Source organism: Erinaceus europaeus, chromosome 4, assembly GCF_950295315.1.
Source record: "Erinaceus europaeus chromosome 4, mEriEur2.1, whole genome shotgun sequence".
Lineage (NCBI taxonomy): Eukaryota > Metazoa > Chordata > Mammalia > Eulipotyphla > Erinaceidae > Erinaceus > Erinaceus europaeus.
In genome coordinates, this window is record NC_080165.1 from 73,673,560 (window position 1) to 73,700,830 (window position 27,271).

Genomic DNA, 27,271 nt, shown 5'->3' on the forward strand with positions numbered 1-27,271 from the left:
ACTATAATACCTTAAATCCATAATATCAATAAATGCCAATGGCTTAACCTCACCCATTAAAAGGCACAGAGTGGGAGGATGGATCTGAAAACACAACCCAACCATATACTGCATGCAAGAATCCCACCTGACCCAGTAAGACAAACACAGACTTAAAGTGAAAGAATGAAAAACTATCATATAGGCTAATGGACCACAAAAAAGGAAGGAACAGCCATTCTCATCTCTGACACAATGGACTTTAAATTAAATAAAGTAATAAAATATAGGCAAGATCATTACATAATTATTAGAGGATCAATGAACCAATAAGATTTAATAATTATTAACATCTATGCACCAAATGAGGGCCCATCTAAATACATCAAACACCTTCTGAAAGAACTATAAAAATACATCAATAACAATACAATAGTAATGGGAGACTTCAAGACCCCACTCTCAGACTGAAACAGATCAACATGGCAGAGAATAAACAAAGAAACAAGAGAACTAAATAAAGAGATGTTTATTGTGATTTTATTTGACCATTGCACTCTTTGCATACATTATTTACATTACTGGTATACAACATATCATAGAAGATAAACAAATTTCAAACTCTAAGAAATTTTGAACGGGGTTAAGTGTGACCTGACATTATTACTGGTATACGTCTCAAATAAATTCTTATTCATTTTTTGCTTAAGGATTCTAATTATAAAAAAACACACCTGAGGCAGCTCTTATAAATAATATGTACTTCAAAAGAAAACTCTGGATTAATTATTCATTACAACTATTTATACATAACCTCCTCTTTCAGTATTTAAGATAGTACATCTTCAAATTGCTTTAATAAATATTTTGGTAATAAAAACAACTTATTATTGGATGTGAAGACATATTGTATGTGAATATTTATATTATAATCTTTGGGAAAACATGCCTTAAATCATAGAAAACTATAGATAATAGAATCATGGACATAGATTATAAATTACTTGATATAGACAGAAAAGATCCCCTAGAGAAAAATATTCTGTTTCATCATAATACTTACCTCTGTTAATGAATATATTTGCTCTCACTATGAAATAAAAGAAGCATCAGGCAGAAGGTTTTAAAATATCTTGTTCCTAAAAATCACAAGGAAACTTGTTTAAAATACTATTTAAGGGAAAAAATTTATATTATTGAAGAGCTAGGGTGATAGCATAATGGTTATACAAAAAGAATCTCATGCCTGAGATACCAAATGTCTCAGGTTTAGTCCTCAGAACCAACAACAGCAGGAGCTGAGTAGTTCTATGGTAAATAAATAAATAAATAAACTTAGCTATGAAGAACAATGAACCCACCTTCTGACCCATCTTGGATGGAGCTAGAAGAAATTATGTTAAGTGAGCTAAGTCAGAAAGATAAAGACAAGTATGGGATGATCCCACTCGTAAATAGAAGTTGAGAAAGAAGAACAGAAAGAGATACTCAAAGCAGGATTTGACTGTATTTGGAGTAGGGCATCAAAGAAAAAACCCTGGGTTGAGGATGAGGGTGAGGGTGAGGGTAAGGGTAGATACTGGGCTTCACGGGAGGAGTAGGGGTGGGGCTGGGGGTCTGGGGGGGCAGTGGAGGGTGACATGGGACACAGTCTTTTGGTGGTGGGAGTGGTGTTTATGTACACTCCTATTAATTTTTAGTCATATAAATCACTATTTAATTAATATGAGAGGGGAAAATTGATTGAATGTCTCTTAACTTTTTATTGCACAGACCATAGGCTGATTCTTCTATATACTATCTTAAAAGCTTAGGCCAGGGAGAACAGAAGCAACCAGTGGCATAGCTACATACAAATAATATCAAAGAACATAAATTATGGTAATGTTGTATATGACAAAGCGATCCTAACAAGGGGATTTTTCAAAGTTAATCCAATTGCCAAATAATGTGATCACAGCAATAACTATCTATTGCCTTCTTAAACCCTAAGACAGCAAAAGCCTCCCACTTCCTCTATAGAGCCTAATTTCCCCAGTCCTGGAAACTCTAGGGTGGCGTTCACTTTCCTGCATGCTTCTCTAAATTCATACCAAATAATATCTCATCTGCTGATCCCAACCTAATCAACACAACTAGTACCACCTCGGTATGCTTCACTTCAGACTGTGTCCAGAGATACCAGGAGTGGAATCTCAACCCTTCAGCCTCATTACTTGAGTGAGGCCTTTCCTTTCATAGGATTCTCTAATTCTATTTCAGGTGGTTCAGTTCCTAACAAAGTCCCAAAACCTAGATATAGACCAGGTGTCCCATGTGACAGAGCATATGTTCACATGTATCCATAATTTAGGGCAAAATATATACCTGAAAGCAAAAATACACAATAGTCTGCAGTGGGTCAGTATAAAGTTCATAATGAAATAGTGTCTACTTAGACTTAGATACCATCCTCATCTACTTCCTATTACATTTCCCTCACTCACTCCAAAGCTAACCTTATCAAAGCAAGGACTGCAAAAGCTGAATAAGGGCAAGAGATTGGCATACTTTTATGATGACTCTTTAGTCACTATCAGGCCACCCCATTAGCTGGAGCCCTATTAGGGGAGTCCTGAGATTCCCAAACAGACATGATGGGCCTAGACCTTGAATAAATCCCTCTCTCCATTGTTACTGGTTGTATCTATCAGGAACAACACAATAGAACTCTTTGTGGGCCCCCATAGTACCTTACCCTCAACTTGGATAAACAACACTAGAGAATGTTCCATCCTCTGAAGGGAGACTGGACAACATAGTCTATGCTACATCTGAGAAAGGTGGGCTGATATTGGGGAAGCTTGGAATGTTCCTACACGTGACCACAGAATGTGAGCTCAGACTTACAGGGATGCAGATGTCACATAGGCTCCTAAGCTTCAGATCACATCAAATCAATGGGGTTTACAGTCAACAGTATTTATATACCTTTCCCATATTTGGGAGCTACTCTCTTCCCTGATCCAGCTTCCTGGTCCTTTTTCCAGCCATGACATCATCCCCCCAGACAATAACTTGGATTCACCTACCTATCAGACTTCAGGCTCAGGGAGAAAAAAAAACTAGTGTAACCACAGGCCCTTTGGAATATAACCAAAATATACCTACTAGCTATCTACAAAACAGAGACCGCCACCACCCCCTGACTCTTCATCTGCACTGTTCCAGCCATTAGGTTTATACTTGGTCAACAATTTGTTTGGCTTTGTATGTTTTCTCTTTTTCCAGCCACCAGGTTCCAGGTGTTACCATGATGCCAATCAGACTTCCCTGGGCAGATGACCCACCAATGTGTCTTGTAGCTCAGTTTCCCATAACCCCACCCCACTAGGGAAAGAAAGAGACAGGCTAGGAGTATGGATCAACCTGCCAATGCCCATGTTCAGCCATGAAGCAATTACAGAAGCCAGACATTCCACCTTCTGCACCTTCTGGTTTTGTCAGTGTTTCCTTTTAGTAAATAAAAATTAAAAAATAAATTAAGAGACATCATAACAGACTTTTTCATCTTTAAAATTTTATTCATTCATTACAGAATTGTAATAACGCAAATTCTAAAGTGAACATATGCAATTTATTTAAAGCACCTATTCACATAGGTACAACCTCTCATTTCCCCTTGATTAGTGTCTAGGAGACACATTAGGACCCCAATATTCCTTCATCTTGTCCTTTTCCCTCCACCCCAGATTCATATTCTTTTCCATGTGAAGTTTATATTGTAATATTGGGACAAATGTATGTATACATACATTCACCCATTGTAGAATATTCTGAACCTAACCTTCTCTGACAAAAACCATAGAATATGAGGGGTACAACTCCACACAATTCCCAGCACCAGAACTCCATATCCCATCTTCTCCCCTGATAGCTTTCCTACTTGGGAGTATGGACCCAGGGTCATTGTGGGATGCAGAAGGTAGAAGGTCTGGCTTCTGTATTTGTTTCATGGCTGAACATGGGCATTGGCAGGTCAATTCATACACCCAGTATGTCTCTGTCTTTCCCTAGTGGGGCAGGGTTCTGGGGAAACTGGGCTCTAGGATACATTGGTGGGGTCATCTGCCTAGGGAAGTCATGGTAGCATCTGGAACCTGGTGGCTGAAAAAAGAGTTAACATATAAAGCCAAACAAATAGTTGTTGACCAGTTATGAACCTAAAGGCTGGAATAGTTCAGATTAAAAATTTGGAAGGTCTCAATTTTGAAGATAGCTAGTAGACCTATTTTAGTTTAGTTACATTCCAAAGGGCCCATGACTACACTAGTTTTTTGTTTTTTTCCTGAGCCTGACATCTGATATGCAGATGGATCTAAGTTATTATCTGGGGAAATGATTCATGGCTGGAAAGAGGCCACAGAGCTGGATCAGGGAAAAAAGTAGCTCCCAAATATGGGAAATATGTATAAATATTGTTGACTGTAAACTCCATCGATTTGATGTAATATGGGGCCCATATTCAGCTTAGGAGCCTATGTGACATCTACATCCCTGTAGGTCTGAGCTCACATTCTGTGGTCATGTGTAGGAACACTCCAAGCTGCCCCAATTTCAGAGCCCATCTTCCTCAGATGTAGCATAGACTATGTTGTCCAGCCTCCCTTCAGAGGATGGAACATTCTCTACTGTTGTTGATCCACATTGGGGGCAAGGTCCTACGGGGACACACAAAGGGGTCTATTGGGTTTTTCCTGAGAGAGATGACCAGTAACAATTGAGAGAGGGATTTATTTGAGGTCAAGGCCTATCATGTCCGTTTGGGAATGTCAGGACTCCCCAAATAGGGCCCCAGCTGATGGAATGGTCTGATAGTGACTAAAGAGTCATCATAAAAGTATGCCACTCTCTTGCCCTTATTCAGCTTTTGTAGTCCTTACTTTGATAAGTTTAGCTTTGGAGCGACTGAGGGAAGTATAATAGGAAGTAGTTGAGGAGGGTATCTAGGTCTAAGTAGAAATTATTTCATTAGGAACTTTATGATGTCTTTTTAGGTCTTTCTACTTGCTTGCAGCATATACTGACTCACAGGAGACTATTGTGCATTTTTGCTTTCAAGTATATATTTTGCCCTAATTTAGCATTAGATGTCTCTATTTTATAGATGAAGATGCATTCATAAAGAAGTTTATCCAATTATAATAAGAAGGCATTAACTCAATTTTTATGTATTTATGAAATGCCAACATTAACAGAAGGTGAAAGAGAAACGAGTTTGTCACCTAATACTTTAAAAATTTTAATTAGGGATTTAATAGTTATTTACAAAATTATAAGGCAATGGGGGTTTAGTTCTGCACCATACCTACTGCCAAATTTCTGTGCCTCCACACCCCAAAATGACAATCAGTTTGGCTATTTTTTTTCCTTTGTAAGTTCTTGTGTTTCAGTTTTCTGTGTTTTACACATGAATAAAAACACTCCCCATTTTTATTATTATCTTTTTACTTACTCCACTAAGCTTAACCACGTCTAGTTCTATTATTTTGTCCCGAAGGACACAAAATCATCTTTTCAAATTTCAGAGTGGTAGTCCAAGGACTACCTCTTCCAGAACTATTTTTTCTAGTCATCTCTATTAATTTTCTATTAATTAATTTATTAATTTTCTAATCACTATGTTGCTTCCATTTTTTCCTTATTGTAAATAGAGCAGCTATGAGTGTGTGTGTGTGTGTACATGCGCACATACTTACACGTGCACATACTTGTGTGTGCAAATGCTCATGCACATAAGAGAGGTGCTTCTGACCCTCTTGGTGCTTAATAAATGTGTAAGTGTGATATTTCTGGAACATAAGGCATTTCCATTTGTATTTATTTTAGGATTCTGCATACTATTTTCCATAGTGGCTGTACCAATTTGCATTTCACTAATAGTGTAACAGAGTTTCACTTTCTCCATATCCTCACCAACACTTTTCATTTCTTGTTTCCTTAGTGTAGACAGGTTTTGGGGAAAATATTTATGTGATTTTAATTTGCATATCTCTGCTGATAAGTGAAGTAGAGTGGAACACTCTTATATCTAGGGGCCATGTATATTTCTTCTTCAGAAAATTGTCTCATCACCTGCAATGCTTGCTTCACCACTTGTGAAGCATCCTCAAGACAGGTAGGGACTGAAGTCTTGAACCCAGATCCCTGTGCACTGTAACAAGTGCACTTAACCGAGTGCACCACCATCCAGTTCCTTAATCTATAGTTGTAAAGTTAAAATGTTTCTTACTAAGTTTATACAGTGTTGTAACATTTCTAATAGCTAATGTTTTCACATATTTGTAAATTTACTGCAATTTTATACTTATTATTAAAGTGATAGACTATGTGAAAGAAGAAGAAGAAGAAGAAGAAGAAGAAATTTGTCAAGTTGTATTGGGTTATTCCAGTTATTGTTGCTGTTGAGCTGTATGGATTCTTTATAGATGTTTGATAGCAATTGTTTGTCAGATGTGTGATGTGCAAATATCTTTTCCCAGTAGCTGTGTGTTTATCCTTCTGCAGCTTATTTTCAATGTGCTTTTTTAAATTTGATGTGGTCACATTTATTTAACCTTGTTTTAGCTTCACTTGCTCATGGACTTGTATTTTAGTTACATCTTTGATGCTAAATTAATGATGTATTTCACTGATATTTTCTTCTAGGTATTTTATAGTTTCAGATCTATATCCAGGGCCTTGACCCATTTTCAATTTAATTTGAGGACATGGTATTGAATGGTGATCTTGCTTCGTATTTCTACATTTGGCTTTCTAGTTTTCTGAGTACCATTTCTTAAAGAAACTTTTTTTTTCCATTTGTCCCACTGGACAGTCACCTAGTACTCTTCACTCTGCTCTCTACTCATAGCACCACCTAATACATCTTTGTATATTTAATACTTCCTTGTGACTGAACTTAAGAAACACGATTGATGGAATGGAAGAGAGATCACCTGGTGGGGCATATATCTTAAGATACATAGGGCCCAGATTCAAATCTTGGCACCCCTTAGGAATACCACTACAGTGGGAGATCTTTTTTTTTTAATACTCGAAGATTTCTAACTATATTATAAGATTATTTTACTCAGAACTATGTGGTACTAGAAAAAACAATAGTCATATTGACCAGTGGAATAGAGTTGAGAGCCAGATAAGCCACCATGTCTATAGACATCTAATTTTGACAAGGGGGCCCAAAATCATAAATGGAGAAAAGAGAGCCTCTTCAACAAAATGTGTTGGGAAAATTGAGTAGAAGCATGAAGAAAAATAAAACTGAACCACTTCATCTCACCACACAAAAAAAGTAAACTTCAAATGGATCAAGGATTTGGATGTTAAACCAGAAACCTTCAAATATTTGGAGGGAAATACTAGCAGAACTGTTTGTTTGTGTGTGTGTGTGTGTGTTTATTTAAGAAAGGACAAATTAACAAAACCATAGGGTAGGAGGGGTACAACTCCACACAATTCCCACCACCCAATCTCCATATCCCACCCCCTCCCCTGATAGCTTTCCCATTCTCTATCCCTCTGGGAGCATGGACCCAGGGTCATTGTGGGTTACAGAAGGTAGAAGGTCTGGCTTCTGTAATTGCTTCCCCGCTGAACATGGGCGTTGACTGGTCAGTCCATACTCCCTTTTTTTCTACTCTATTTTTTAACCCAAATTAAGTTATAGTCACCTCCTTGGTGTCACCGCTAGGACCCCTTATTGACTGGCCTACTAAAGGCAGAAAATCCTACCGTTTCCAGAAGATGTGGTCAGAGCTCAAGCCACTAGCACCTTCTCAACCTGCCATCTTCCGGGAACCTCCACAAAAGGACTTTTCAAAGTTAACCCAATTACCAATTAATGTGATGATAACATTAACTATCGATTGTCTTTTTGAACCCTAAGACAGCAGGAACCTCACATCTCCACTAGAGAGCCTCTACATCCCCCAGTCCTAGAACCCTTGGATAGAGCCCACTTTTCTGTATGTCTCTCCCAATCCATATCAAATAATATTGCATCTGCCAATCACAACCTAGTCAACACAACGATTGCCACCTCAACATGCTTCGCTTCAGACTGTGTCCAGAGACTTCACGTGTGGAATGACAACCCACTTCAACAACTTCATTACTTGGCTGAGACCTTTCCTTTCATAGTATACTCTAATTCCATCTCAGGTGGTTCACTTTCTAACAAAGTCCCAAAACCTAGATATACACCAGTTTCTGTGAGAGATAGCATATGTTCACATGTATCCATAAACTACTGCAAAATATATACCTGAAAGCAGAAGGACACTAGAGTTTGCAATGAGTACCCCCTAACACTTCCTCTTCACTATTCTAAGCTTTGGGTCCATGATTGCTCAACAATTTGTTTGGCTTTGTATGTTGGCTCTCTTTTCAGTCACCAGGTTCCAGATGTCATCAGGATGCTGGCTAGGCTTCCCTGGACTGAAGACCCCACCAATGTGTCCTGGAGCTCCGCTTCTCCAGACACCCACCCTACTAGGGAAAGAGAGAGGCAGACTGGGAGTATGGACTGACCAGTCAATGCCCATGTTCAGCGGGGAAGCAATTACAGAAGCCAGACCTTCTACCTTCTGCAACCCACAAAGACCCTGGGTCTGTGCTCCCAGAGGGATAGAGAATGGGAAAGCTATCAGGGGAGGGGGTGGGATATGGAGATTGGGTGGTGGGAATTGTGTGGAATTGTACCCCTCCTACCCTATGGCTTTGTTAATAATCCTTTCTTAAATAAAAAAGAAAATAAAAAATAAAAATAAAAATAAAGAAAGGTCCTTTCGTTAGGGTTTGCTGTACCTGAAGTGATTCTTTTTTTTCATGGAATGTAATATAGTCAGTTTCCAGGAATTAGAATATGAACATACTTTGGGGATAGCGGGGGTACATCTTACCTACTATGTCCTATAAAAAGTCTGTTGCAGTGGAAGAAAATCATTAGAACGTAGACTTAGACATATTGATACTAAATATGCTTCTCATTTTTGTTAACTTCTGGTTGACAAATAATTAACTTTTTTGAGTTTTGCCTAGACAAAATATGGGTAATATCTCACCCTCTTAAAGGTAGAAATTTGGTCAGGCAAATTTAATGCAAGTTACTTTTTGTTAAAAATGTCTAATAATGACTGTGGATACAGTATAATGGTTATGCAAAAACACTTCCACACTTGAAGCTCTGCAGTCCAAGATTCAATCCTCAGCACTACAACAAACCAGAGATAAACAATGCTCTGGAAAAGAAAATGTAATCATATTATTTCAATGTGGGTATTTAATTCTACATTTTGAAATGTGCATAAATATATATTCTATATAACCATAAATTTATATATATTGCATTTCTGCTGCTGCACGGTCCTGGAGGTACCAGGACATCCTTCTCAGGAGCCTCTCCCTCTGTCTCAATAAAGTGCTTTGCCTCCCCCCCCTCCAAAGATTTGTATATATTGGCAGAACTCTCCTCCGTATAAATTTTAAAGGCATCTTCAATGATATGAATACAGTTACAAAGAAGACTAAAACAAAAATAAGCCAGTGGGACTACATCAAATTAAAAAGCTTCTGCACAGCAAAAGAAACCACCACTCAAACAAAGAGAACCTCCACAGAATGGGAGAACATCTTTACATGCCATACATCAGATAAGAGGCTAATAAAAAATACTTAGGTTCACTTGTTCCTTGTTTTATCATCAACACCTTGCACACACACACACACACACACACACACACACACACACACACACACACACACACACACACACACACACAGTACTCAATAAATTCTTGGAGAATCCAAAGCGAGAGAAAGAGAGAGGAGAGAGAGAGAGAGATGTGAGTTATTAATCCACTGGGAATTCTTGTCAGTAAAGGACAAGTAATAAAAAATACCTACAAAATCATTATTTATTGAATATAGTCCCTATATATTCATTATTTTATTTAAAAATACTAACAGGGATACCACTGGGACTCTAGGCCTGAAAGAAGCATGCACCACTGCCACTCTTGGTAGCTGCTTCCTCCTCCTCCTCTCCCTCCTCCTCCTTATCTGGTGATGTAATTTTTTAATGCATAAGACCAATTAAATAAAAAGATTTTAAAATGACCCTTAACATAGGAAAAGATATCCAAGCTTCCACATAGTTAGAGAAATTAAAATTAAGACCTTTCTTCTCAGGCTCATGAATATTTAAAAAAATGACAATGTAATTTGTGATGAAGATATGGGAAAATAAGCACTACCACATATTGCTGCTACAAATGCAAACCATTTTGGCACAGCACTGCTCTGCTCTGGCTTGTTGTGGAGTGGGGTGGTTAAACTTGGGACATCAGAGCCTTAGACATGAAAGACTTTTGCATAACCACGTAGCTATCTCCCCAGTTCTGCACACAGTTTGTGAAGTACAAAGGACTGAATGTGTGTGTCTATCCTAGACAGAATTATCAAAACCATGTGGGAATTTGCAAGTGTAATTAGTACTGTGTATAGACTTTTTTTTTGATTTTTGTAAACACACCTTGAGTTTTTAAAAATTATTTATGCATTTATTGGACAGAGACAGAGAAACACTAAGACAGAATGGGAAGATAGGAAGAGAGAAAGAGAGATACCAACAGCACTGCTTTACCACTTGTGAAGCTTCCCTCCTGTGGGTGGGAACTGGGAACTTGAAACTGGAATCTTGCACATGCTAACATGTGCACTCAGGAGAAAGTGCCACTACCCAGCCCTCAAAGATTTATATTTTGACCTGTTTTACTTTCAAGAGTTTACCCACTCAATACTATAAAAATACACCTGCAGCACTACTTACAAGTGTAAGTTAGGACAGGCAAAATAACTCACTTCAGTAGTGAGCTGCTTTGGCAGATGTGCAATGCAGGTTTGAGCCCAGTCACCACCACATCTCTTTCACTTCTTTTCTCTGCCCTTTATCTCTGGCTCTACCTGAAAATTAAGATCACCCTGGAGTGGTGAAGTCCCCAGATGGCAAATACAAACAAACAAACAAAACAAATGAAAGTGCAATTTAGGGGCCAGAGAGAGATCTCTTGGGAAAGCACCTGATGGGAGGGTGCCTGTGTGGCTCTGCACAAGACTCTTGCATTATGGTATTTTTCTATTATAATTTAATATGTATTACATTCTATGATTTTTCTTTTTCTTTTTTTTAAAAAAATATTTATTTTATTTATTTATTCCCTTTTGTTGCCCTTGTTGTTATATTGTTGTAGTTATTATTGTTGTTGTCGTTGTTGAATAGGATAGAGAGAAATGGAGCGAGGAGGGGAAGACAGAGAGGAGGAGAGAAAGATAGACACCTGCAGACCTGCTTCACCGCCTGTGAAGCGACTCCCCTGCAGGTAGGGAGCCGGGGTTCAAACCGGGATCCTTATGCCGGTCCTTGTGCTTTCTATGATTTCTCTAAGGTGAAATAAAATTTGGACTTCTGGGGTAAATAGCTTTATTATTAAATATTACCTTTTTAAAACTTTGCCAGATTTCCTTGCTGCCTTGATTAGAGTTTTTATATCCATATGAATAAACGTCATTTTTCCTATATTGCTCTTGCTTTTTCTCAGTTCCAGTTTTGTGATGTTCATAAAATTTAGCTGGAGAGGTTTCACTTTTCCTTATACTTCTAAATTTGTATAAATATATATATATATATATATATATATATATATTGCCACAAATTTTAATTACCTACAAATATCTCGTGCCCAAACCTCAATTTTTTTAAAGTTCTTTATTTTCCTTTTGATCTTAGACTTTGTCGTATAACTTGGTCTAGCTAATGGGATATGAATAGATAATAGATATGCTTTTTTTTTCTTGCCTCCAAGGTCATTGCTGGGGCTTGGTGCCTGCATTATGAATGCACTCCTGGAGGCTAATTTTTCCCTTTTGTTGCCCTGGTTGTTATTATTGTTGTTGTTATTGCTGTCTTTGTTGTTGGATAGGCCAGAGAGAAATGGAGAGAGGAAGGGAATACAGAGAAGAGTAAGATAGATACCTGCAGACCTGCTTAACCTCTTGTGAGGTGACCTCCCTGCAGGTGGGGAACCGGGGGCTCGAACCAAGATCCTTGTGCCGGTCCTTGCGCTTTGGGTCAAGTGCGCTTAACTCACTGCACTACCACCTGACTGCCCTAGATATGCTTTAATGCCATATCTGTGTAAATGCCACAGTGCAACTGGATGTCTAGACAGGATCATTCTTACTTTTGTGTCTATAGTGAGAAAGTTCTATCTAGGATTGGAGCAACTACTTCTAAATTCTGAGCTATGAATTTAGAAGACATATACAGAAAACCTGATATCAGTCACTTCTTGGAAAAAGCTACAGAAATGTTGGGAAATTGTGAGGATGTGGTAGAGCCTGACAGGGCTTGACCTGAGGAGTGCGTCTATCCTGTCAGTCTCTCTCTCTACCTAGAGGTTGAGCAAAGAGGGACAGGAGTAACCTCAAAGGTTTGGCCCATCTTATCAGACTCCCTGCCTTACAAAGCATACTGCATTCCTGATACCTGCATTCCCTGCTCCCTTATTATCTACATAATAATTGTTTTGCCTGAAAGATCCCCACCCATTCCATTCCTTTGATCTATCTTCTTTCTACCCTCAAGACCCTCCTTGCCTGCAGGGTGTTATTTATCTTACCATTTAAAACCCTCGCAACAGTTGCTAAGAAAGTTACCTTTCCCAGCCCCCTTTTCCCTTTTTCTGCCCCTTTCCAAACCATGTCAAGCCAATTCCATTTCCGACTTGCCACTTCCGGGTCTGACCTTTAAAAGCCTGGGCTCCCTGATCAATAAAGGACTGAATAGCCTTGCCACCATGAGCTCCGTTCCTGAGTCATCTCTCTCATGTCGCTGAGTGAGTAGCAGCCCAGGCTAGCTCTAGTCACTTTCTCTCCAACCCAGAGAATATGCCCCTGGGAAGAAGCACTCCCACACTAGCCTGGCACAGAAACATCACAATTTTAAAAGAAACAACACGATGTAAACAAGAAGTGCATATAGTATACAGTGTTGATTTTTAAAGTAGCTTATACATAGAGTAACTTGAATTTTGACAAATATTCTATACCTTAGGAATTTTATAGAATGGGGAAGAGAGGTAGTGGTACACTCCACTGAATGTACATGTCCCCATGCATAGTAAGGACAAGGGGTCAAGTCCTTGGTCCTTATGCATGGGTACCTGCATAAGGGGGAAACCTCACAAGTGGTGAAGCAGTGCTACAGTGGTCTCTTTTTCTCTCTCCTTCACTATCTCCCATTTTTCTCTCAATTTTTATCTGTTTCCAAGTAAATAAATAAATATTAAAAATATTTTGTAAAACACACTAATAAAACCAGTCCAGGTATTTTCTTCCTGACAAACTTTTAAACCTATGACTAAATTTCTATAATATTTTAGATAATTTCCTTCTCCCTTTTTTTTTTTTTTATCAGAGTGCTGCTCCACTCTGGTTTATGGTGGTGTTAGAGAATGAACCTGGAATCTTGGCATGAAAATCTTTAATATTTTCCTAGGCAACTATTCAGATTTTCTCCCTCCATTGTTCCTTTCCTATTTCTCTGTTTTTCTAATTTAATATAATTTTATATGTAATTTAATAATTACTTAGAAGATTATAAGATTTCAGAGAAATAGTTCTACACTGCACTCTCCTCAAGAGGAAAAAAATATTGCTTTGACAGACACTATTTCAAACTGTATGATTCTGTTTCTTTTTTGTTTGTTTAATCTTTTATTAAATTTGTGTGTCTTAGAACCCCACCACCCCAGAGCCTGTTACTCTAATAACTACTTTTGCCATGATATTACCTCTCTTCTATAATTACCAGTCTTATATCTTCAGAGGGGATGCTATCCTCAATGTTTCAACTTAAGTGCAAATCACTGCAATAGACATTTGCTCAAATAAATCTTAAAAATCAAAAAAAAAATTTATTTATTTATTGGATATAGACAGCCAGAAATCAAGAGGGAAGGGGGGATAGAGAAGGAGAGAGACAGAGAGACACCTGCAGCCCTGCTTCACCACCTGCAAAGCTTTCCCACAGCAGGTGGGAACCTGGGACTTGAGCCTGGGTCCTTGTGCATTGTAACATATGCACTCAACCAGGTGCGCCACCACCCAGGCAGCCCCTGATTCTGTTCCTTAGGGGTGTGTGTGTGTGTGTGTGTGTATGTGTGTGTGTGTGTATGTGTGTGAGAAAAGCTTTGGATGAGCAATTTCTTTACTGAGTTAGTATGATTTGTTCCACTTTCCTCTACAAAGCAAAAATAATTGATGTAAGGCCATAGTCAACCTCAATAGTCAAAGATGTAGATGAAAGACCTATTCGAAAAACCTTTTGGGTTGGGGAGATAGCATAAAAGTCATGCAAAAAGACTTTCTTGGGTGAGGCACCAAAGGTAAAGAACATTAAGTATATGTGTTTCTAAAGAAGATTAATAAATAAGATATTAAATAAGAATTTTTACATATAGGTTAGACTGAATTTGATCTGATTTCATCATCTCTCATTTTATAAAAATTGAGGTTTTAAGGGGCTGGTTGTTGGAGCACCTAGTTGAGCACACATATTAAAATGATCAAGGACCCAGGTTCAAGCCCCCTTCCCCACCTGCATGGGGAAAGCTTTGCGAGTGGTGAAACAGTGCTACAGGTGTCTCTCTGTCTCTCTCCCTCTCTATGACCCCCTTCCCTCTTGATTTCTGGCTATCTCTATCCAATAAATAAATAAAGATAATAAAAAAGAAAAAAAACATTTCCTTTATTTAAAAAAAATTGAGGTTTTGATTCTTTACTTTCAGAAGCACTTAATTGACACTCAAAGAGAGTAGTACAATTTTTTTTTGTATTTTATAGTCAAAATACAGTTATTCTTATATGTTCTCTCAATTAGATAAGAAAGTGGAGTGAATTATAACACCTAAATTCATCCTTTATTTCTTTCAAATACCATAATAAAATCATCTACTGGGTACAGAATAAAAGACTAGTCTCAAAATTTTCAGGAATTTTTATTTTACTACTCTTACACATTTTCAAATTTTCTGAATTGAAAGTCTATTGCATTTTTAATTTTATATTTATTTATTTTCCCTTTTGCCACCTTGTTTTTTTATTGTTCTTGTAATTATTATTGTTGTTGTTGTTGTTAGACAGGACAGAGAGAAATGGAGAGAGGAGGGAAAAACAGAGAGGGGGAGAGAAAGACACCTGCAGACATGCTTCACTGCCTGTGAAGTGGCTGCCCTGCAGGTGGGGAGCCTGGGACTCAACAGGGATCCTTAAGCTGGTCCTTGCCCTTTGAGCCACATGTGCTTAACCCACTGTGCTACCGCCAGACTCCCTATTGCATTTTTTTTATCAAGGAAAAAAAGATAGCTAATGGTCATTAGAATCAGAGATAATGAAAAAAGTCAAGCCAGAATAACAGAAAAAAAGAGCATTTCAACCAAATGAACTTGACAAATTATTTTTTAAAAGGTAATTAGTAAATACTGACAAATTGCCATCATTAGCTACAAACAGAAATATATTCTATTCAAACTTAAAATATCTGAATATCTTGATACATTAGTTAGTTAGTAAAGCAGTTCAAAGTAATGAAGATTTTGTTGACTGCAAAAGAGATCAGTTCATGATGAGTCAGCTAATACATTCCTACTGATTTCTGATGGCCCTAAATTATGCCAACTATGTCTAGTGGCAAGAGACCAGTCATGGAGTCATAATGAATGCACTGAAGGTCTACAGTCCTGGGCAAATCAATATATGACCCTCATATTGCTGACAGTAATGCTAATTAAAAGCCAATTAGATTAGTCTCCTTATTGGTATATTTACTCAGAAAATTAGCAAATCTCATTTATAGAAGTGACTACAATATACTTATCCAACACCTAATGAATGACCAATTAATTCCGTCTTTTCCTATAGGAAGCACATCTCTTATTTTAGAGTCCCAGTTTCTAAAGTTCTCTACATCCTTTATCATTATTGATTCATTTAAGCATTTGGATTATTGTTGGTATGCTTCTGGATTCTGCTTGTGAAGCCTTCTGTTTTTATCATCACTTTGGGCTCGCTTGTGTTGCTTGCTATGTGCTCTGTTTGCACGTCCACTGTTGGTTGGGCACCCCCCTGCCTCTGGGATATTGGTTTGGTACCCCACCCCCCGCCCTGCCTCCAGGACATTGGTTTAGTCATCACTGGTTGGCGCTTTTCCCTTCTCCAGGCTCCCTGTCCTATGGTCGTTGTTCCTGACTCTTCCACCTCAGGAGGGAGGCAAGACTAATTTGTGTTGTGATTAGAAGAGATTAGTTTGTTGGACTACATCCCCGTTCCTGAATAAAGATTGAACTGAGTTCTCAGCTCAGCAATGAGTCCCTGGTCGTCTCTCTCTCCCTTCGGAGAAGCCAGTATGGCAGATTATATAATTTGTAGAAGACCCTGGAAACCACGCACAGTAAATTCTGAGGATTTACAAACAAATGTCATCTTTCCTAGAATTAAACAGAATCTAAATGTTACAAAAGTAAGAAGGATCGAATTCAGAGTTGAAACAAAAAAGTAAGCATCAAATTAAAATACTGAAAATTACTAAGGGAACATTATAAATTGTGAGAGGAAGTAATGTGAAAAGAAATGTTATTTTATATATAGAAGACATTTAACATAAAGCAGGAAAAAAATTTTAAGGATTTTATTTATTTATTAATTGGAAAGCTGGGAGGGGGGGAGCTGGACATCACTCTGGCACATGTGCTGCTGGGGATTGAACTTGGGACCTCATGCTTGAGAGTCCAGTGTTTTATCCACTGTACCACCTCTCAGACTAAAAAATACGTTATGGTATTTTAAAAAATTTTTAATTTTTACCAGAGCACTGCTTATTTCCGGCTTACGGTGGGGTGGGGGATGGAAGCTGGGACTTTGAAGCCAAAGGCTTGAGAGTCTCTTTGCATAACCTCTATACTGCAGAAAAATTTCTTTCTTAAGTCATTGGTCAGTTAAACACACACACACACACAAACACACATACATATAGTTTAATGTTCTTATTTTTCATACAGATATAAAACAAAAAAATAAATAAAACAACCTTGCTATATCCTGTTACTTTGTGGCTTCAGCCTATTGCTGTCTTTTTATATTCTCAACAAGTGCTTTTATTTATTCATTTATTTATTTGTTATTGATTAATCATAAGACATAAAATGTGACTAGTAACACAGATATTAATAAAGCCATAACAGAAAATAAAATTACATTTCAATTAATGATACTCATTAAAAAAAGATGCCTCATGGCTAGGGTTACAGCATAAGGGTTATACAAAAGACTTTCATGCCTGACACTCTGAGGACCCAAGTTCAATTTCCATAACTACCATAAGCCATAGTTAAGAAGTGGTCTGGTATGTATGTATGTATGTATGTATGTATGTATGTGATCTATCATCTATCAATCTCTCTCTCTCTCTCTCTCTTGACTCTAGGGTTATCACTGGGGCTCAGTGCCTGTACTACAAATCCACTCCTCTTGGAGGCTATTTTTTCCTTTTTGTTGCCTTTGTTGTTTATCATTGCTGTTGTTATTATTGTTGTTGTTATTGTTGGATAGGACAGAGAGAAATTGAGAGAGAATGGGAAGACAGAGAGGGGGAGAGAAAGATAAACACCAGCAGACTTGTTTCACCGCTTGTGGAGCGACCCTCTTGCAGGGGGGATACTGAGGGCTTGAACCGGGATCCTTGCAGGGTCTTATACTTGGCGCCATGTACGCTTAACCCTCCAGGCTACTGCGGGCCCCTCTATATCTCTTGTGTCTCTATCTCTGTCTTCCTCTCTTCAACTTTCTTTCATAAATAAATAAAGATTTTAAAAAGATTTTCTAAAAATTTATATTGAGAAACAATAGACTATCAGTATAACATTGAATGTGTTAATCAAGTCCTATATGAATTTCTAACAAAGTGACTACAATATATTATAGGAGCTTATAAAAATTACAGTATTTGGGGGAGTCTGGCGGTAGCATAACGGGTTAAGCACACGAGGCGCAAAGCGCAAGGACCGGCATAAGGATCCGCGTTCAAGCCCCACCTGCAGGGGCGTCCCTTCATAGGCGGTTAAGCACGTCTGCAGGTGTCTGTCTTTCTCTCCCCATCTCTTTCTTCCCTTCTTCTCTCCGTTTCTCTCTGTCCTATCCAACAACGACGACATCAATAACAACAATAATAACAACAACAGCAACAGCAACAACAAAAAGGCAACAAAAGGGAAAATAAATAAAATTTAAAATTTTTTAAAAAAAATTACAGTATTTGGGGCTGAGTGGTGGCCCACCTGGATGAGCACACATGTTACAATGTTCAAGTACCTGAGTTCGAGCCCCGGGCCCCACCTACAGGGAAAAAGCTTCACAAGTGGTGAAGCAGTATTGCAGATGTCTCTCTGTCTCTCTCTCCCTCTTTCACCCCCTTCCTTTTCAATTTCTAGTTGTCTCTAGCCAATAAATAAAGATAACAAAAATTTAAAAAATATAAAAGTATATTTACTTGATACACAATTAAATTTTATTGTTAACATTAAATGCACAATTTATAGAATATATGCAAACGTCTATTGAAATATCCCATTAAATGATTTTGCATGAGGTGCTATAACAGATGCTGTGGATACATACATATATGTTCTATTTATTTTTTGCATATATTTGCCATATGTAGTTTTCAAAGTCTATATTAGAAATATTTGTAGACAAATAGAATTTATACAGTTTTAGGGAATACAGACTTTTCATCAAGAAAAAACAAGGATAGGGAGTCAGGCTGTAGCAGGGGGTTAATTAAGCACAGGTGGCAAAACGCAAGGACCTGGGCGTAAGAATCCCTGTTCTAGCCCCCGGCTCCCCTCCTGCAGAGGAGTAGCTTCACAAGTGGTGAAGCAGGTCTGCAGGTGTCCGTCTTTCTCTCCCCCTCTCTGTCTTCCCCTCCTTTCTCCATTTCTCTCTGTTCAATCCAACAACAACGACATCTATAATGACTACAACAATAAAAAGCAAGGACAACAAAAAGGAATAAATAAATAAATATTAAAAAAAAGAAAAAAGAAAAAAAAACAAGGATAATCAATCACCAATATCACACAAAATCAATCCCTAGGTTAAAAGAGGGTACAATAGTGTGTTACAAGAATATGGACTAGGAGGAAAAATGTCAAAATTATTTCCTTCCTCTTGTAAAGTAATGGGTTTTCTTTGATCCCCATAAATAAGCTGATATGATTAAGATACATTAATAAAGCAGATAGGGAGGTGGCACCGTGGTTAAGCCATGGACTTGAAGTATAAGGTCCTAAGTTTGATCCCTAGCACTGCATATATTAGAATTTTGTTGGTATGCATGAGACCCCTTCTGTTTCATTTGGTTTAAATCCCCCCTGCTTAACACTATTCTATTTACATAACCACTTCATTCTATTTACATAACCACTGTTAACAAGTACCACCCTCCCTTCAGGGCATTGGTGGTTCAGTGATAGGATTCTCGCCTGCTCCACCCCCTCCTTGTCACACTCTGATTTTCACCAGTCACTTTTCTCTCCACCCTCTCTATGTCACATCCTGTTTCCACCCTACTTGGCAAGTATATATAAAGACAGCATTGTGAGTTTTAGAGTACCTTGAGTTTAGCTTAGCTCGTCTTAGATTGTGCTGTGTCCTGCATGAATAAAGAGATACTGCCTACAGCTCAACCATGAGTCCCTGGTCGTCTGTTACCCGCCTGTGAAGCCAGCCTGGCGAAAACAACGTATCGAAAACAACATAACCTGTCGAAAACAACAGAATTTGACTAAAAAATAAAATAAAATCTTCCTTCTTTTTTTCTATTTTTCCATCAAGATCTTTGCTTCTACATGATTTCTCTGCTCCTAGTGGACTCCTCCCCCCTGCACCCCCCCCCACCAGATTTAGAATGAGAGACAATGAATGAAAGTAGGAGAGGCACCACAGAATATATTCTCCTCCACCAGGAAACACTTCTTTTGTGCAGTGGCCCTTAGTAGTGACCAGGAGGGTCTAGCCTAGATCCTTACACGTGGTGAAGTGCTTGCTCTATCAGGTGAACTACCTCCTGCCCTCTAAAACAAATCTTTAAATAATGAAAGGCAAGGAAAGTAAAATCCTTCCTTACAGGGACAGGAGGAAAAAACAAAAGCCTTTCTTATAACCCTATGGTATATTTGGTTATAAGAATACAGAGCTCATTTAAAAAAAATGTTATTTATTTTAAAATTTTTATTAATGATTTAATAATGATTAACAAGACTGTAGGAAACAGGGGTATAATTCCTAGCAACAGAGTTCCATGTTCTATCCGCTCCATCGGAAGCTTCCCTAAATATTTATCCTTCTGGGAGTATGGGCCAAAATTCTTTATTAGGTGCAGAAGGTGGAAGGTCTAGCTATTGTAATTGCTTCTCTGCTGAACATGGACATTTCAGGTCAATCCATACCCTTAGCATGTTTCTATTTTTCCCTAGTAGGCTAGGGCTTTGGGAAGGTGAGGTTCCGGGACACAATGGTGAGTTCATTTGCCCAGGGAAGTCAGGATCACATCATGGTAGCATCTGCAGTTTGATGGATGGAAGGTAGTAAGATATAAAGCAGGACAAATTGTTTAATAAACAGGCACCTAATGAGAGAGACAGCCGAGGAAGAGAGAAGAGTACTGCTCAGCTCTGGTTTATGACGATGTCAGGGATTGAACTCGGGACATCAGAACTGCAGGCATGAAAGCTTTTTGTATAACTATTATGCTATCTTCTCAGGCTAAGAGCATAAACGTTAAAGGGACACATCACAAGTTTTAGTCTCAGTTTCACTAATTCCCAGTTGTGTGGTCTTGGATAGGTAGTTAAGTTACTATGTCTCGGTTTTCTCATTTGCAAAACAGAGAAGTATAGGTAGTGCTCTCCTGATTTGGGTGAGTTAAATGAGTAATATAATTAAGGTATTCATAAAGTTTTTTTTAATATGATAAGTTCTGTATGAGTTGTTATTTTTTAGTCATTATTACTAGAGATATTATTAACAAATACATAGATTCCTTTAGATTAAAAACTAAAATGATGATAAAAAGTGAATATTCAGTAAGAAATCTATATTGATACTACCTGTGGTTTCTAGTCATAAGTTATAATAAAATTCATATCACAGATACTTTCACTATGTCTCAATAGATTAATAATTAAATTTATAATAAGAAAACTAGCAGTAAGAAGTTGCAACAATATTATCAAATACAACAAGGGTTCTTCTTACACCTCTCTGCCATCTTTTAGTTTATTAACTTCTTTCTTCATGATCACAAGATAACTGCCACAGGTCAAAATAAAATTCCCTGGCTAAGGTGAACATAATTTTTCATTGCCAAGAGCTAAACAGGATTCCATTCTTCATCAAACTGGAGTTCTATTTAAGAAAAAAATGTTTAGCTCCCAAGAATACAGATCACAATGCCTAATGCATGAATGCCTAATGCATGCACAATGCCTAATGCAAAATCTTCATGATTTTGATATGTGCTGAGTTGTAATTTCTGAAGACAACTGAAATCACTGCCTGTAGCAAGTTGAAAGTATATATAATATTTAGATACAAAGATCATAAGGTATCTGAATAAAAGAAGATGGAATATCTGTCAGTGCTTTGGGCAAGTTCTTCACAGTGAGTTTTCAGTATAACTATGTGCATAAAAACATAGATTTTTTCAGAAATGCAAATTAAACACCTGGAATAACTGAAAATATTATAGCTGCATTTCTTATCACTACTAATCCTATATATTATCTAAGATACCAAAAAAGAAAATTAAACTGACGTTGAAACTCCACTCTTTCTGAATCCTCCTGTGTAAAACTACTCTTCTTTTTGCTGCCCAATTCTATAGAAAAACCTTAGAAGGAATTGTTGCCACTCATGTTGTGTACTTTGTTAATGCAGTACTCTCTTAAATACACTCTATTAACTCTAACATCACCATTACCCCATCTAACGTCCTGTTAAGATCATCAAATATCTCTTTTCTATCAAATGCACTGATGTCCCAACACATGACACAGGTCTTCACATCCAGTTTGAAACTTTTTTGTCATCTCCTAAGATTCTGATTTGTCCTATTAGTTAGTCTTCCTTTGCTAAACACTCCTTACTTTCCAATTTTTAAATGCTGGAGAGCATCCACAGGATCATCTTCAGACCTCTTTCCATCAGTAACCAAACACATTTGCTAGATGACACATGCTATCTTTCCTGTTTAAATAACAACTCTAATATCAAACATTCCAAAAACCTGATTAAATCTCAACTACAAATATTTTGCCCTAAATTTATTAATGAATTATTTTTTGATATAGGTAGAGGGGGTGGGAGTTGGAGAGAGTATCACAGCACCAAAGCTTCCTTCCATGCAGTGGGGGCTGGGCTTGAACCTTGGTCCAGTACATGGCAAAGCAGCTTACTATCCAAGTAAGCTATTTCACTGGTCATTTTGACCTGAATTCTGGAGTCATATATGGCCAGTAGGAATATCAAACTTACCATATCCCAAACTATATTTCTGGCTCCCTTACCACCTCCAAAAATTCTTGCTTCTTATATGAATTCCCCCCATCAGTATTTTACCATATACTTCCACCAGTTGCTTAGCTCTAAGCTTTGAAATCATCATTGACTACTTCCTTTCTTTGTCACCTTCTGGTCAGTATACTGGCAAATCCTGTAAGCTCTATAGTCAAAGCCTATTTTGACTATTACTATTCGTTAACAATTTTTTATTTTTCACTTGTTATCACCCTTATCCTGTCTTTTTAATTTTTCTATTGCCAGAGTTATTATTGGGGTCATTTGTTTCATAGAGAGTAAGGAACAGGGAGGGAGGGAGACAGAGAGAGAGAGACAGAGATGATGATGGGGGGTGGGAGAACAGATACCTGCTGTACTGTTTTATTGTTTGTGAAGATTTTCCCCTTTAGGTGTGGACCAAGGCTTGAACTCAGGTCCTGATGCATAGTAATGTGCAGTTACCTGATTAGGCACCATCTGTTTCCCTGCTCTTTTTGATGTTGTTGTTCTGAAAGATATTTTGGTATTGTTATAACTGGTCTTATTTCCAGCAGACTTTCCCGCTCCACTGCAATGTATTCTTCACATGAGTCAAAATATCTATATACCTAATGCTTTAAAAAATATTGTTTGGGGGAGTCAGGTGGTAACGCAATGGGTTAAGCGCATGTGGTGCAAAGCACAAGGACCTGCGTAAGGATCCCGATTCGAGACCCCGGCTCCCCACCTACAGGGGAGTCACTTCACAAGTGGTGAAGCAGGTCTGTAGGTGTCTGTCTTTCTCTCCCCCCTCAGTCTTTCCCTCCCCTCTCCATTTCTCTCTGTCCTATCCAACAACAACAACATCAATAAAAACTACAACAATAAAACAACAAGGGCAACAAAAGAAAAAAATATATATATATATTATTTGGGGGGCCAGTCAGTGACACACCCAGCTAAACACACATAGTACTAAGTGCAAGGGCCTGCACAAGGGTCTGGGTTCAGGCCCCAGCTCCTCACCTGCGGGGAGGAAGCTTCACTAGTTGTGAAACAGGTCTCGAAGAGTCTATCTCCTCTCCCTCTCTATGGCCCCCTGCTCTCTCAATTTCTCTCTGTCCCATGCAATAAAATGGAAAAAAAAGTGGCCATAAGGAGCTGTGGATTTGTAGCACTGAGTCCCAGTGCTAATCCTGGAAGATATATTATTTTGATTCAAATGTGGAGTATAGATAGCAGTGGAGGGAAGGAGGGTTTGCGGAAGTAGAGGTTAGTTATAGCTCTGCTTAAATCATCTGCAACACTTTCCTTTTCATGCTGAGTAACTTCCAGACATCTACCCTAGACCCTACAACACTACATTTCATAGTCCCCCTAAAACTCCCATGCATTCTAGTTATTCTAATATTCTCTTTCTTTTCCTTCCTTCCTTCCTTCCTTCCTTCCTTCCTTCCTTCCTTCCTTCTTTCTTTCTTTCTTTCTTTCTTTCTTTCTTTCTTTCTTTCTTTCTTTCTTTCTTTCTTTCTTTTTAACAGAGCACTGCTCAGCTTTGACTTACAGTAGTGGTATGGAAGATTGAACCTGGGATCTTAGAGCTTCAAATGTAAGAGTCTGTTTGCATAATCCTTATACTATCTCCCCGCTGTTATCATTTTCTCAGCATCCGGAGGACTCAGCAATATTGACTCACTCCTGCTTGCATTTTCTTCCCCGTGTTCCTCTTCAAAAATCTTCTATAAGAGGTCACTCCTATAACCTATCTAAATACTATTTTTTGTCCTTGACCTCTTTATTCTGCATAACTTTTTTTTTTTGCCTCCAGGGTTATTGCTGGGGCTCTGTGCCTGCACCAAATCCACTGCTCCTGGAGTCTATTTTTTCCCATTTGTTGCCCCTGCTATTTTTTTTTTATCGTCCTTGTTGTTATTATTGTTGTTGTTATTGACATCGTTGCTCTTGGATAGGACAAGAGAAATGGAGAGAAGAGGGAAAGACAGAGGGGAAGAGAAAGATAGACACCTGCAGACCTGCTTCACCGCTCCTGAAGTGATCCCCCTGCAGGTGGGGAGCCTTGGGCTCAAACCGGGATCCTTATGCCTGTCTTTGAGCTTTGTGCCATGTGTGCCCGACCTGCTATGCTACCGTTTGTATCCCCCCTTAACTTTTCTTCATAGTAATTATTAACGAACAAGAGTAATTACAACCAACACTAGAATGTTTACAACAGCAATAAATGACTAAATTTGTTTTGCTCTATGCCAGGATGAGGGCACAAAAACAGTACCTAGTGTGTGTTTTGTGTTCAAGTCCATTTCTGTTGAAGATATAAATAAATCATTAAATCATCGGATGCCTAATTGAAGAATAACCACTTTGTTACGTATTATGACTTCATAAAGCTAATATTGATTTAAAGACTTTTTAGTTTTTTAATTTAACATAATCATTAGTCTTCCTTCTTTTCTTCCTTGCTCCTCCTTTTCTCTTCCTCTCCTTTCTTTTTCTTCTTTCTTGTTTCTTTTCTTTTCTTTTTTCTCTATTTCTGTAATGTCAGGGACTGGACCCAAGGTTTCACACATAAGCTTTGATGCTCTGAATAAAGAAGAGAGGGAATGGAGAAGGAGGAGGGAGTGAGTGAGAGAGAGAGGGAGAGGGAGAGGAAGAGAAAGAGAGAAGCACTTCTTCCATGGAGTTTTATGCTTTTATATTTTCTTTCATCATTTTTTCTTTCCTTTCCTTCTCTCTTTCCTTCCTTTATTTGTCTTTTTTTTCTCTCTCTTCTTTCCCTCTTTCTTACCTTTTCTCTTCTTCCTTTTACTATTATTGTCTTTGTTGCCTTTTTGTAGGACCAGACATAGAATCTAGGACTTCACAAATGTAAAATATGCCCTCTACTCATGGAACCATATCCCTGACAGCTTATCTGTCTGTTTTCTTTCTTGCTTTACTTATTCAAGCTCAGTAGAATTTTTATTAAAATACCTAATGCCATTCAATTAAAGTTTTTTTCAAGTCATCTTTATATCTGCTATTAATATTAGTTTAAAAGATTGTAAGATTACAGGACATAGTTCCAGACCACACACACCACCATAGTTCTATGTCCCCACTCTCCCAATTATTACCACCAGAGTTCTAATTCTTAAGTTCTAATTCTTAGATAGTTTGTTTGATTCGTTTTTTTTTGCAAGTTCATATGTATTGATTCTGTTTTCTTTTAAGCAAGTAATTAAAGTAATATTTTTCATATATTGTACAAAACTTACAGTATAAAAATTAAATTATAGATCCCAGTATTGTTCTGTTGTATTTTTATCATCAAGTTTCACAGAGTAGTATCTTCTATAGACTTAACTGTTGACATAAATGTTTTATTTATTTAAAAAAGACCACTTTGAAATCATGGTTATTTCTTTAAGATTAGGTCATCATTGGATTTGGAGATCATTTTTTCCTATAGCTCAGTGTCTAGTTGGCAATCACTCCATCAAACACTTGTGATTTTTCTGAATATACCAATTAGCACCTTGAAAACACAAAACCTTTCTTTTCTTTGTTAAGTTATTCTGTTATGCTATTACATAATTTGTTCCTATTTTATATAAAATGTTTTGGTGAACTTATTTTAGCACATTCTCATTAATAGTGTAACCTTTATGCAAATGTTAATAGGTTTAGAAACCAGCATATAAAATGCAAAAGATGTCTTCAAAAAATGATTGCAAAATAATTGCAGAGAAAGCCTTTGTTTTCTGGCCACTAGTAATGTATTATAAAAAGTAATACAAATAATTCAATATGGGGGCCGGGTGGTGAAGCACCTGGTTGAGCACACATGTTACAATGTGCAAGGACCCAGATTCGAGTCCCCAGTCCCCACCTGCAAGGGGAAACTTTGCGAGTGGTAAAGCATTGTTGCAAGTGTCTCTTTTCGCCTTCCCTCTCAATTTCTGGCTGCTTCTATCCAATTAAGTTTTTTAAAAATAAATCTCCTTTACTATAAAAAATAATATATAAATAAATGAAAATAATTAAATATGTTACCTAGAAGTTGGCACAGTAGATAAAACTATGGAAGTCTCTCTCAGGTGTAATCTAGAGGACCATATGTGCCAGAATGATGCTCCTGTCCTCTTTTCTTCCTTTTTCTTTATCTTTCTTTCTCATAAAAAATAAATCCTTAAAAATAATTTTATATAGTCAAATAGACTTAAATTGGTCTTTTTTATATCCTCACATCCATATCCATTACCTAGGTTTTTTTTTAATTTTTAATTTATTTTTTATTTAAAAAAGGATAAATTAACAAAAACATAGGGTAGAAGGGGTACAGCTCCACACAATTCCCACCACCCAATCTCCATATCCTATCCCCTCCCCTGATAGCTTTTCCATTCTCTATCCCTCTGGGAGCATGGACCCAGGGTCGTTGTGGTTTGCAGAAGATGGAAGGTCTGGCTTCTGTAATTGCTTCCCCGCTGAACATGGGTGTTGACTGGTCGGTCCATACTCCCAGTCTGCCTCTCTCTTTCCCTAGTAGGGTGGGTCTCTGGGGAAGCAGAGCTCCAGGACACATTGGTGAGGTCTTCAGTCCAGG